Source organism: Canis lupus, chromosome 17 (genome assembly GCF_048164855.1).
Source record: "Canis lupus baileyi chromosome 17, mCanLup2.hap1, whole genome shotgun sequence".
Lineage (NCBI taxonomy): Eukaryota > Metazoa > Chordata > Mammalia > Carnivora > Canidae > Canis > Canis lupus.
The window spans coordinates 26,004,716-26,020,124 of NC_132854.1; the positions used below are offsets into that span (position 1 = coordinate 26,004,716).

The following is a 15,409-nucleotide window of genomic DNA, read 5'->3' on the forward strand; positions in this document are numbered from 1 at the left end:
CCTTTGGCTCAGGTCATGATCCTGGGATCCTGAGATCGAGTTCCTCGTCAGGCTCCTAGCAGGGAGCCTGCTTCTGCCTTTGCCTATGTCTCTGCCTCTCTCTGTGTGTCTCTCATGAATAAATAAATAAAATCTTTAAAAAAAAGGAAAAAAAAGAAAATAGGTATGACTAGACACAGATTTTAAAAGCAAGTTCTCTTTGAATTTTCTTTCCCACCACCTGATAAGCATTTTGTTTGATTTACCATGGCATTAGCAGCAGTAAAATGGGTGATATCAAACAGAACTATTTGGAAGCATTTATTTCCAACTCAAAACAGAGCTTTATATTGTCTTTGTCATAAATCTACATATTCTCTTCCAGATGACTAATTGCAAAGTAGAACTTGCTTTGATATCTGATGGCAGGAGGACAGTATGCTACCATCCTTCTGTGGAAATTCCATACGAATATACACAACTTATCCCTTGGTCAGATCTTGTGCATAATAATGAAGAAACACATGATCAAGTACTGCAAACCGATTAGAAGAAAAAAAATGAACATATTGAATGAGGACTCATGATAAAACAACTTAGCAAAAATGTACCTTACCACTAAGAACCACTGGTATCAATGTGGACAATATCATAGAACTCTAAAGAAATTGGATTCTCCAAAAGACAGATGATATTGAGGTTTTCAGGAATCAGAAAGATGTTATCTTGTGTCTCATTGGCCATTTGAGCAAATGCAATTGAGTATATTCACTAATATGTTACATAGCAAAATAATAATAAAATGTCTTTTCATGAAAACAAAAGAACTACCCATCTTTATTTTCCCAAAAATCTAGCATTTTACCAATAATTTTTTTAAATTTTAATTTATATCTGGTAGTGTATCTTGCACATAAGGCAATTACCCAAGGGGCAACACAGAAAAATGCAAACCACTAAAATATGTCTTATTAAATGTTGTATTTTTTTATGGTGGTAAGAATTAACATGAGAATTAACATCTACCCTTTTTAACAAACTTTTCAGTACACAAAACATTGTTAACCACAAGCACAATGTTGTACAGCAGATCTCTAGAACCTGTCCATCTTGCATAACTCAAACTTTAGCAACTTCCTTTCCTCCTCTTCCCCGCCCCTAGTAACCACCATTGTACTCTCTGTTTCTATGAGCTTTACTATTTTAGATACTTCACATAAATGAAATCACGTGATATTTGACTGGCTGATTTCACTTAGTATAATGTCCTCTATATTAATCATATCATTGCATGGGGCAAGATCTCTCTCTCTCTCTCTCTTTTAAGGTTGAATAATATTTCATTGCATGTATATACCACATTTTCTTTCTTTTCAGTTTGGTTAAGATAAAATTAACTGATAACATTAGTTATATGTTAAAAAATAGTTATGTATTAGCTTAAGGTGTATCACATATGATTTGATATATGTGTATATTGCAAAGTAATCAATTTTTTAGTTTACATCTATAATTATAGTCACCATGCTGTATATCATATCCTAAGAACTCATCTTATAAATGTAAGTTTGTGCCTTTGACAACCTTCACACATTCCCCCAACCCCACCTCTGGCAACCACCAATTCTGTTTCAATGACTTTGGTAATTTTTAGATTCCACATAATAATGGGATCAAATGGTATTTGACTTATTTCACTTAGTATAATATTCCCAAGGTCCATCTGTATTGTTGCGAGTGGCAGAATTTCCTTCTTTTTTATGGCTAAATAATATTTTTTTCAATAAAATATATTTCATATCTTCTTTATGCATTCATCTGCTGATGGGCACTTAGGTTGTTTCCAGGCCTTGGCTATTGTGAATAATGCTGCAACAAACATGGGGGTGCAGATAACTCTTCAAGAACTTGACCTCAGTTCCTTTGCATATATAACTTGATACAGAATTGCTAGATCATATGGTAGCTTCCTTTTTTAATTTTGGGGGAATCTTCATATTGTTTTCATGTGGCTGTACCAATTTACATTGCCACCAGCAGTGAATGAGAGTTCTAATTTCTTCATGTCCTTGCCAACAGTTGTTGTTTTTCGATTATTGGCTCTAAAGGGTTTGTATGTGTATGTTTGTTTTGATAATAGTTATTCCAACAGGTGTGAGGAGATAGCTCATGGTGGTTTTGATTTTCATTTCACTGATTACTAGTAATGTTGAGCATCTTTTCATGTACCTATTCACCAGTTTTATGTCTTCTTTGGAAAAATATCTATTCAAGATATCATCTAATGGGCACATAACCCGAATACTTTGTTTACAGAGAATAATAGGGAAATTGATAGTAATGTAACCATTGTTTTGGTTTTCCCAAAAACCAGAAAGTATTAAAAATAACAAATTGTTTCTGAATTAAACAACTAGAGACAGAATAGAATTATTGAAGGATATTAGGTAAGTTGTTATTTTTTTAAGATTTTATTTATTTATTTATTTATTATGTATTTATGTATTTATGTATGTATTTATTTATTTATTTATTTATTTATTTATTTATTTATGAGAGACACAGAGAGAGAGGCAGAGATCCAGGCAGAGGGAGAAGCAGGCTCCATGCAGGGAGCCTGACATGGGACTCGATTCCGGTACTCCAGGATCACACCCTAAGCCAAAGGCAAATCTTTGAGCCATCTAGGCTTCTCAAGTTGTTATTTTCTTATGAGCAGACTTGCACTGCTCATATAACTGCAAAAAAAAAAAAAAAAAGATAAAGCCCCCCAGAAAAACTCTCTTTATACACACACACATATATATTTATATATAAATACATATATATTTAATTCCTACCTACAGTGTGTGTGTGTATATATATATATATATATATATACACTGTAGGTATGTGTGTGTGTGTGTGTATATATATATATATATATATATATATATATATATATACAAGAGAAAGAGAGATTGAGAGAGTTTGCTATGAGTATAGATAAATGCAACAGAGTGGCTATCTCTTTAACTGGAGGGTAGAAATTGGCTTGCCTCTTGCTGCTATAATTTATTTTGATAGTATAAAGAACACAAGAAACCTTTTAAAGTGTACTTCCTATGTTTTCCTTGAGACTTATGAAAGTAACTGAAATGAAATGTGAAAGATATAAAAATTATGGTTAACACCTGGCACAGTGCTTCTGTACAATAGGCGCTTAAGCAAGTGTATTGAATCTGCAAATATTTCTCCTTTAAAAATACACATATAAATAAAACCTTGATTGTTTTCATTTTTTTAGTTTCATGAAAAAATGAAACAAAATATAGCTTAGTGTGAAATAGGCATATATTTACATCTTTTCTGCAAAATACATGTCTATTTTATTTTCTGAATTATTTCCAGTGCATAAAATATCTACTATTTCAATGACCACATTTGTATTTTTATGATTCTTTTTTTATCATTTCCTTGTTACCTTAGCTTGGGAGAAGAGTAACTGCGGTGGGGGGCATTTTTTTTTTCTAAAATATACTTGTGGAAAATGATAAGTTTAAAAATGATTTAAACATGAATAAGCCAGAAGTAGGACTTTATTATATTATTATTTTGTTCAAAATCATATGGCAGCACAAATAAATTATAAGGTACATTTTATGGAATAAGTCCCTTGAAGAGCCATAGTACTATAACTACCACTTAAAAGTACCAAAAAGAAAGGTGTGGATGAAGCAGAACATCTAAAGATATAATGACTAATAATGTTACTGAACTGCTGAAGATATGAATCCACAGATTCAGAGTCTTACAAACATTGAGCAACAAAATTCAAAATAAAACACCTACTCAGAAGCATCATAATAAAATTGCTAGAAAGTAAGGATGAGAAAATCTTAAGGAATCTTGAGAAATTATAGAAATTACTTACTTTACTCTCAGAGTTCTCCAAAAAAACAATGGTTGCTAGAAATCAATAAAATAGTATATTCATAATCCTACAAGAAAATAATTCCAACTTTACATTCTCTATTAAGTAAAAATATTATTCAATATGAGACAAAATAGAGCATTGTCAAATGAATAAGACAGAAGGAAATTGGTCTAGCAAGACTGATTTTTACTGAGGTGATTTTTCAGACAGAGTGATAGAATATGGAAACTTAGAGATGCTGAGAGGAACAAAAACATTGAAAAGAGTAAGTCTAACTGGAAATCACTGTGTAAATCACAATATAGTATAATTAAATATAGGTCAAAATAACATAAATCAGGAGGGATGAATAAAGTCTAATTTCTTTCATTTTTTATGAAGCATGTACAAGTATCAAGTGACATTAAAACTTGACAAGCAAAAATGCACGCTGTAATGTGCAGAATGTCAGGTGAAAATAGTAAAAGCTAGAATACATATTGATACTGTGTGTTCCAGGGAAAGAGAAAGAAAGCAAGAGAGAGAGACAGAGAGAAAACACAAAATACCTCTTCAGGGAATAGACAATATCCTAATTTAACTTAACATCAAGTTCTGCCAGTAATCTTCATTTGAGATTTGTGGGAACCTTGGGCCACAAAGTTTTAGCAAGGAGCTAACGTAGCCTATTTTGGGTTTCTTTGGTAGCGCTTTTTGGAATATTACTGGGCTAAACAGATTTTTATCCTCCTTTATTATAAGTACTCAATATAACATTACAGAAAGCTTTTTAAGGCTACATTTTAATAATTGACATTCAGAACAGAAAAACCAGAAAACAATCCCATTTTCACATTAGAATTGATTCTATGTTGAACAATTATGTGCGGGGGAAATGTGCATGCCCATTGTATTCTTTCTTTCTTAGTTCCAATGGATGGAAAAATTAAAAAGCCCATCAATGTATTCATACATGCAAATCCTCCTTTTTTATTAATGCATATACATTGTAGTACATTTAACTAGGTAGTTTAATGCTTATAATGCATTAGCTATGGTAATAACAGACAATTTAGTTATTTTAGAGATTTTATTTATTCATGAGAAACATGGAGAGAGAGGCAGAGACATAGGCAGAGGGAGAAGCAGGCTCTCCAGGGGGAGCCTGATGCAAGACTTGATCCGAGGACCCCAGGATCACGACCTGAGCCAAAGGCAGATGCTCAACCTCTGAGCCACCCAGGTGCCCCAATAACAGACAATTTAAGAACTTCTCCATGCTTTCATAAAATGAGGATAAAATAGTGTATAGTTCATAGAATTCTAAGGAATGACCAGGTAATGCATATGCAATGCCTAAATACCCAGCAAGGGGCTTATCATATAGCAAATCCTCAATAATTATCTATTTATTATTACTTTAAGTCTTATAAAAGCCAACCCTCTCTTGCCATCAGGCAGGTATTGGTTAATAATCAACTACCAACTCACTGACTCAATGTGGCTTTCTTAAGTGTACTTTTAAAAATGTTTTAATTCCTACCTACAATTTGATTAAACTAAGAATGATGAGACAATTCTTCACTGCTTTTATGCCTCTATTTTATTTACCAATAAGATGAGAAAATGTATTAAGAGATTAAAATAAAGGTAGAATGGAATTAAAATGTGAATTTATATTGAGCAGTCACTGAAGAATTCAACCTAGTTTTCCTGAAAATGTTTCTCTCATTAAGGTATATACAGATATAAGAATTAGTCTTATTTTTATGTGGTTTACAGTCCTATCATCTCACCTAAAATCATTGGTTTACTTGAATGCTATGTAAAACTGGATATGGTCCTACCAAAGCCTTGAACAAATTTCACACAGAAAACAAGTTGTAAAACTGTAATTACAGCTGAGTCATTGGCCTTGTCTTCTCCCATGTACTTACTGCTTGAAATTGTATCTTTGCTATCAGACAATACTTAATCTGAAAACTATTTTTCTGATATTATTGTACTTAAGAAATAACATCTAATGGTCTCTATGTCAAATTGCTGGGGTTTTGTTTGGCTTTCTTTGGTTTTGGTGCATTTATATGTTCAGAAATGCTCCTACTTCAAGGTATCGAATTCAGCAGCAGTTTCTCATTGGAAATGTAGAGAGTTGGAAAATAATAGCAAGCAAGATTTCCTGTCTCTGTCCTGAATATAAATTTGTTATTTTAAAGGTCTGTGCTTTGGATTTCAAATCTTTATCTATTTAATTTAACCTATCATGAAGAAGATAAATATGCTATTAAAGTCCTATTAAAATACCACATGTATTGCTCCAAGAGTCAGCCAATATGCTTGTTTTCCATTAAATGAATATAGATCTTTCCAGATCTCTAGAGTTACTATGGATACCAAGTAGAAAATATTATTTACAATAGCTTGATAATATAATTATATATTAAAAAACTCAAATAGTCATTTGTACTGACTATAGTGCCGCACGTTAAAGAAATTTTAAGTTCTTAACAACTCTATATTCCAGTACTAAAAATAAATTTTGCTAATAGGGAAAAGAAACTCAAAAGAAAATCACTGGCTTTCAATCACTAATTTAATGTTAGTCTAGTCTTGAGTTTATATATTTAGTGCCTAGCTGATAATTTTATTTCTATCCTATGTTTCCTATAATAAGACAATAGAAATCTTTTGTGGACCTATCGGAAGGCTTGTAAATAGAAATAGTTTAATTTAGACATAAAATGGAAAGAATATTCATTTTTAGGTGAGATTTGCAGTATAGCATCAGTTTTCATAGAGATTTTCTCCTAAAATCTTAAAGAACAGGGAATCCCTGGGTGCCTCAGTGGTTTGGTGCCTGCCTTTGGCCCAGGGTGTGATCCTGGAGACCCAGATCGAGTCCCATGTCAGGCTTCCTGCATGGAGCCTGCTTCTCCCTCTGCCTATGTCTCGGCCTCTCTCTCTCTCTTTCTCTCTCTCTCTCACTCCTGTCTTTCATGAATAAATAAATGAAATCTTTAAAAAAAATAAAAATAAAAAAATAAAATCTTAAGAACAAATAACGTACTATGCATTGATGAAGGCATCATAATGAATATGAATATAAATATATCAAATTTTGCTTTATCATGTGATCTTTTGATATAAAGGCTATACTAGTACATCTTTGAAATAAAGTCACTATTTTTTTTAAGTGGATTCAACGTCCAGCATGGAGTCTTAACATGGGGCTTGAACCCATGACCCCAAGATCAAAATCTGAGCTGAGATCAAGAACCAGATGCCTAACCAACTGAGCCACTCAGGTGCTCCTGATTTTACTTTTAATGGACTACTTATTCAACTTGTATTTTATCCTTTTTTATTCACTTTGCATTTACAGTGATATTCAGAGTGTAAGATACTGGGTACATGTATATATTAAAATAATCCATAGACCTCAAAGGCTTTATCCCAACCATTCAAGGAAAACTATTCTTAGCAATAATTTTCACTTTCCTAAATCAAATAAGTAGTTAAAAAGCTTTCTTAAAATCGCATAGCTTCTAAGAAGCTCAGCATTCCACAATGTCTGCAATATTGCCAAGCTCCTAAAAATGATAATAGAGTTTTTCTCTAATAAAAATATTATATGTCTTAGAAGTGGGATTAGATATCATTCTTAGAGTGTTAAGGAAAAAATAAAAGTTCACAAACTTTGATAATGTGTGACTAGGGCTGGGTAGATTTGTAAAGACCAAATTTAAATTATTCGAATTACAGATGATGTGGCCCTTTGCTATACAAGTAGTGTAGTAATATAAGAAACAAAATACATGGATTTTTTTTGGAGATTGATTAGTACTTATTCAAAATATTAAGAGAAATAGAAGCCTTTGAAGTTGTTCAAGAATCTGACTATAAATATGAGGGTTATGATGTCACATACCTACCAATAAGATTTTGAAGAGAGGGTAGGTTTGAAGAAAGTGAAAGACACGGTAGATTATGAGAATGATTTAACCTTATCTACTCAGAGAGAGAATGACAGTTTTATTTACTATGGAAATCTGCAAATTTTCAGTGACAAAAATGCTAAAATAGTTAAAATTACATTAGACTAAAACAGTTTGATTATATTAATGGGCATTTAAATCATCCTTTTTGCATAAACAAAATTATTTCAAATATATATATTCTTAGAGAACAACATCAACAACTACCTTTTTATTTTGAGTACCTAAATATTAACAGGTAAACAAAATAATTATTCCTGGAACACATGAACATACATTAATCAATTTCTTAGCCATACTTGTCCTGAATGAGTGTTGCTACTTTTCTGAAGGGTATTTTTTTTGTGTGTTTTTCTTTTATAAATATTTTTTTCTTTTTTACAAAAATGCCAGCCAGTTTCTTTCAGGTTGTATTTCATGGTTAGAGAATATGAAATTAACAACACTTTCAATTAATTTTTCTCCTTAGACCCTAATATTTTAGTCATCTTATTGAGCTATAAATTCCATATGATAAAATTTTTAGTAAATAGTTCATTGATTTTTGACAAAATATACTATATGTAACCAATACCACATTTATGATGCAATAGATATTCATAATCTCAGAAAATTCCCTGGACCTCCTTTATATATAAATACTCTCACCCCACTATCCTGGCAACTGTTAATATGATTTTTAGGTCCATAGAATAGATTTGTCTGTTCTAGAACTTTACATGAATTGAATAATACAGTATACATATATATAAAATATATATATTTTGTATCTGGCTTCATTCACTAATCAAAAATTTTCATATTCATATGTATTGTGGAAGGTGGAAAGTCTTAGTTCATTTTATTGTTAAGTACTGTTACATTATATGATTATATCAAATATGTTTATTCAAATGTATATCGACTGTTTCCAGTTTCTGGATGTTATGAATAAAGCCACTATGGATATTTACATATATGCCTTATTATGGACATAGATTGAGTAAAATACCAGAATTGGATTTGTATGCTAAATACATTTAATTCTGTAACAAAATGGCAACTTATTTTCATAAGTGGTTGTGCGAATTTATATATCCACAGAGAATATATGAGAGTTCCAATTGCTCAAGATTTTTGGCAAATTTGACATCAACAGTTTTTAAAATTTTAGTCATTCTAATGGTGGATGTAATGTGTTATGCAATTATAATTTTATTTTACATGTATTTGATGACTACTGACTCTGAGAATCTTTCCATAAACTTATTGTCCATTTGTTTTCCTTCTTTTTGTGACATATTTATTTTTTTAATTGTGTTGTATTCCTGTGAGTTTTACATTCTTAATGTAGTCTGGAAATAAAAATTGGTGAGATATTTATAGTACACATGTTTTCTTCCACCTTGTGATTCACTACTATTTCTTAAGAAAGATTTTTGAAGAGCAGAATGCTGTAATGTCAATTAAATGTACTTTTTTGTCCTATTAAAAAACTTTAACTCACCCTAAGTTAACAAGTATTTTCTCTTTTCTTTTCTTTTAGAAATGTTGTAGTTTCTGCATTTATGTTAGTTCTATGATCCATTTTATTTTTTTTTTTTGCTTTTTTTTTTTTATGATCCATTTTAATATCTTTTTTGTGTACAGTATAAGCTAGGGATTAAATTTTTAAAATATTTTTTCTTAAGACTATTCTTTCCCATAGATTTGCAGGTGATATTTACCGAAAATCAATTTATCATATATATGTGGGTCAATTTATGTACTCTGTATGCTGTTCCATGTTTCTACCTCACGCAAATACCACATTGATTTGATTAGCTTGGATTTAGAACATGTCTTGAAATCAGTGTATAACCTTCAGCTTTTTTCTACATAGCAAAAATTTTGTTGATCATAAATGTCATACTCAGTTTGCTAATTGCTATAAAATGTCTGCTGGACTTTAGATTATGTTAAATCTATAGATAAATTTGAGGAACTTTATCATTTAAACAATATCTTTATTTCAAATTAATAAATATGTTATATCTTATTTAATTGGATTTTTTGATATTTCTTTTTTTTAAGATTTTATTTATTTATTCATGAGAGACACAGAGAGAGAGAGAGAGGCAGAGACACAAGGCAGAGGGAGAAGCAGACTCCATGCAGGAAGCCCAATGTGGGACTTGATCCCAGGTCTCCAGGATCACACCCTAGGCTGAAGGCAGTGTTAAACCTCTGAGCCACCCGGGCTGCCCAAGGATTTTTTGATATTTCAATCAGTAATGTGCCACAGTTCTTACTGTGGATCCTAGTTCATTAAAATTACTCTAAAGTATTACATGTTTTGGATGTTATATCAAATAACATTGTGTGGCAAATTTATTTAGGTAGATGAGAATATGAAATCACATATTGCAGTCACTACTTAATTAGTAAGTACACAGAACTTTTATGTTCCTGATAATCTCCTAAACAACTAAGTTATTTAAACCTCATTTAGACCTCACCATGAGTGCATAAGCCAGATTCTGATATTCTTTTCTTTTATCAACGAGGAACTGGAATACTTTTCTCAAGCAGGTTCTTGGTGTTGTTTTTTTTGTTTGTTTTGTTTTTTGTTTTTTACCCAACTGACAGCTTAAGTACCAACTGAACTTTTTAATCATGAAAACTAAATTCCTTTAATTTTCAATTTGTTTGCTGTAATCAGTATAATTAGGTCTGCTGTTACAAAAACTGAAAAAATCTCAATATACATAAGAAGGCAAATTTTTTTAACATTTTATTTATTTAGTCATGAGAGACACAGAAAGAGAGAGAGAGGCAGAGACACAGAGAAGCAGGCTCCATGCAGAGCCTGACTTGGGTCTCAATCCCAGGTCTCCAGGATCACACCCGGGGCTAAAGGCAGCGTTGAACCTCTGAGCCACCCAGGCTGCCCCAAGAAGGTAAATTTCTTAAGAAGTAAGTGAAATAGATCTGGAAGTGTCCCTTAGAGTATATTGTTTGAAATGATAATGGAGGTACATTTGGAAATTGTGCTATTAGAACAGTTACTTTGCTTCTTTTCACTGTATCACATTACCTTTATTTCTAGTTTCCTCTTTTTTATATTGTAGATATTATCACATTATCATTTTCTTTGCGAATTTATTAACATAAAAATATTGTAAAAATTTAAAATAAGATTTCTAGTTCTTTTGCATTTAGATATACTAATAGTAGCTGGTGTGTGAAATCATTTTAAAATAAGGTAAAATAAATAAAATCTTAGGAATATACTTTGTTCCTATCATTTCTTCTCACTGAACAGTATTAAGATAAAATAGCATTGCTTTTTCTGATTTTATATTATACTTGTTTTTGCTTTCTTTTTGTGTCCTTCGTGCTATATTCAATAAGTAATTGCCAACACCAGTATCAAAAGGACTTTCCCAATGTTCTCTTCTAGGAATTTTGTTTTCAGGCCTTAAATTTAAGCCTTTAAACCATTTGAATTGATTTTTGTGCATGATTTAAAATAATGATCCAATTTAATTCTTTTGCATATGGATATCCATTTATTGAAGAGATTATCCTTTCACCATTAAGCATTATTGGCACCTTTGTTGAAGACTGGTTGTGTATGTGTGGGTTTATGGAAATTTAAACAATATTAATCCTTCCAATCCAAGAACATGTGATGTCTTTCTATTTATTTGTGTCTTTAATTTCTTTCATCCATGATTTGTAGTTTTCATTATATAAATCTTTCATCTTTTTGGTTAAGCTAATAACAAGTATTTTATTTTAATGTAAAATGGGACTGTTTTCTTGATTTCCCATTTGGAGAATTTGTTGTTACTGTGTAGAAATGCAACTGAATTTTGCATATTGATTTTGTATCCTGCAACTTTACTGATTTTGATGAGTAATTCTAAAAGTCTGTGTGTGTGTGTTATGTGTGTGTAGCCCTTAGAATTTTCTATATAAACAACCATATTCATCTTCAGAGATAATTTCACTTGTTCCTTCCAACTAGATGCCTGTTATTTCTTTTTCTTACCTAATCATTTTGTCTAGGATTTCCAGTACAATGTCGAGTAGAAGTGATGAGAATAGTCATCTTTGCCTTGTTCTGAAACTCACAGGAAAAACGTTCAGTTTTATACTATCAGTTATGATGTATACCATCAGTTATGATGTTAGCAGTATTACTCAGTCAAGGTATGGAAGTAACCCAAATGTACACCAACTGATTGAATAACGAAAATGTGGTACACATATACTATGCAGTATTATTAAGCCCTAATATAGAAGTAAATCTTGCCATTTGTGAAAATGTGGGTGAACCTAGAAAACATTATATTAAGTAAGTAAATCAGACATATAGGGAAAATACTACATGATGCCACTTACATGAGGAATCTAAAATAGTCAAGTTTATGGAAGCATAGATTAGAATGGTGGTTACCAAAAACTGGGGATGAAGGGATATGAAATAGGGAGGTAGTAAAGTCAAAGCATACAAAATTTCAACTGTACATAATGAATAGCCCTAGAAACCTACTGTATAGCATAGTATCTGTAGTTATCTGCACCATATTATATACTTAAAATTACAGTAATTGGGTGTATACTCTGTTAAATGGTCTTACCTGCCCCCTACCCAAACAATACTAAATAAGAGGACAGAAGGAAACTGTTGAATGGGATGGATTATGTCATAGATATTGTGGTGATAGGGTTACATGGTTCCAACACATTAGGTTTTGTACATTAAAAAAATGCAGCTTTTTGTATGTCAATTATTGTTCAATAATAAAAAATAATATGATTAAGTGACATAGGTTGATTTTTCTTTAGGACTATTAATTTTATGAATAACTTTTTTAAAACAAGAATTAAAGCAAGGGATAAATACTTTCTCTTTTTATATATTAAGTCTAACAGTAATAAAAATGAATTATAATTTCAAATTAAACTTTAATATTTATATGTAGCATAATCATCAAATTTTATCAAAATGATTGCATAATATAATATGATCAGTTTTCCAAATAGTCACTAGAATACCACAATGGAATATTCAGAGAAAAAATAACTCAAATATAAACCAAATATAACAATCCATAGATATAGGTTGTCTATTATTTATTATTTTTGGTAATCTAAATTTTGTCCAACAATGGAATTCTATAGACGGCTCACTTCCCACATACATAACAAATTGCATACATATCAGCTTGTAATGTGGGTTTCTAACAAAGAAGCAAATATTTGACTTACATGTCATATCAACTAAATACCCAAGTCAAATATACAAAATTTAGCTAGTGGCAACTTTTGTTTCTGCATTGAGTGGTAACTTCAATAATATCTGCATTTTTAAAATCCATAAAAAATTGATTGCCACAGCAAAGAAAATTAAAGCAAATTATGGAAATTATTCCAAGCCTGGTGCTTGATATCATAATTAAGACAGTGTTTTATAATTTGTTATAGATATGTTTTCAAGTTTATGAATGTGTGACTGAGTGAGTCTATTTCTGAAATAGATAAAACTTCTCTGTGGCTTATTCCCAATTTTGACCACTTGTGTGCCACTTTTCCACATACAACATGAACCTTTTTTTCTGTTCCTAGACTGTACCAAAGTTCTTTCTAATACAAGAATTGATGCATCTTTTCCTTCTTCTACAAACATCTTCATTCTTCATCCCTCCAACACCCCCTGGACCACCCAAACCACTATTCATAATCTGACTATGCACTTTAGATGAAATTCTCCTGCTTTTAAATGTGGATCTAATAGTTTACTTATTTCTGAAAGCTTTTCCTGCTTTCTTAAACTGTAATGTTTCATGGGTTCCATAGTCCTTGCCTGTATCATTTACCATTATTTCTAAATACATAATTGCTGATACATTAGAGATAATAAATAACTATTATAAGGAATTCAAGCCAATATTGACACAAAAATAATATTTAATACAGTCTTCCTTGAACAAAATATCATGGAAGTTTTTGCTTTGTGTATGCCTGTGTTTTAATTTTACTTTTAACCAATATCTACACCCAAGGCTCAAACTCACAACCCAGAGATTAAGAGTTACAAGCGCTACTAACTGAGGTAGCCAGGAGCTCCAAGGTAGATTCACTCTGTATGCTGATTCGCTCCTATAACCATTAATTTATCACTTTCATTCATCATCATCAGTAAGAATGGAGTGGTAAATATGACAGACACATGTGGATTCTAGTAGAGATAGGAAAATAGAAATAAAAATATTATCAAAATGATTGCTTCAAAATACATTGTAAGAACATTTTCCACAATGATATTTAAATGATATATTTTCATTAGTTTTAGCCGAACTAGAAATTTTAGTTTGTAATTTATTTAATTTTGGTTTATTCAAGGAAGGACATCCTATCAATGCCAATGGTCCTAAATTTCCGATTTTAGGAGCCAGGAATATATTTTTTTTAAAATGACTATGGGTGAAAGCATGACAATTTTGTTTTTACAAGGATTCAAAGTTAAAAACAGAATCCTTCTTCCCTATCATAAATAACTGTGTGTGTGTGTAAAATTTATCTCAGAAGTGTCATATATAATATATAGACATGTATATTATCTGTATTCATAATTTGTCAGTGATGTAGCATGTTTACTCCCAAATAAACAAAAGAAAATACCTGAATTAAAATGATTACTTTTGGGGCAGCCCTGGTGGTGCAGCGGTTTGGCGCCGCCTGCAGCCCGGGGTGTGATCCTAGAGACCCGGGATCGAGTCCCACATCGGGCTTCCTGCATGCAGCCTGCTTGCTTCTCCCTCTGCCTGTGTCTCTGCCTCTCTCTTCGCTCTCTCTGGATGAATAAGTAAATAAATCTTTTAAAAAAATGATTACTTTTTAAAAAATATATTTTATTTCTTTATTTGAGAGAGGGAGAGAGAGAGAGAGAGCACAAGCAGGGGAAGGGGCAGAGGAGAGGGAGAGGGAGAAACAGACTCCCTGCTAAGCATGGAGTCCAAGGCAGGCTCCATCCCAGGACCCGGAGATCATGGGCTGAGCAGAAACTGACCGAGCCACCCAGGCACTCCTCAAATGATTAATTATGAATGATCTGTCTCAATGAATCAAATGTATCATTTGAAATATCATTTTATATGTGTGCATGTGAGTGTGTGTGTGTGAGAGAGAGAGAGAGACACGGAGGAGACAGTGCACACTTAAGCTCTGCACACTGGTCTCCTGATATAAGTTTCTTTATCCCAGATTAACTGTTAACATATACCACTAGCAAAAGTGTCCATTATTTTATCTCAGAAGAAGAAACAAGAAAATAGATTATTCGACCTTTCTGTATTTCCACCTAAGTTCATGATATGGTCAGCAGATCCAAGGACATAAAACACACATACAAATTGCTGTAGGCTACCAGTTAGGACACCTGATAACCTTTCAATCAGAATAACTGTCCTTCTCTACTTAGGGGATATTTTCCAATATTATTCACAGATTAATGTCCAAGGCTATACCCTACATTATTCTGACACTATTAATATGGCTGATATTCCACTTG

At 31.8% G+C, this 15,409-nt stretch overlaps 1 pseudogene; it reads left to right on the forward strand.

The window, feature by feature from the left end:
* Nucleotides 1-246: 246 nt before the first annotated feature.
* LOC140608342 (large ribosomal subunit protein mL42 pseudogene) lies at nt 247-671 on the forward strand (annotated as a pseudogene).
* The last annotated feature ends 14,738 nt before the right edge of the window (nt 672-15,409 follow it).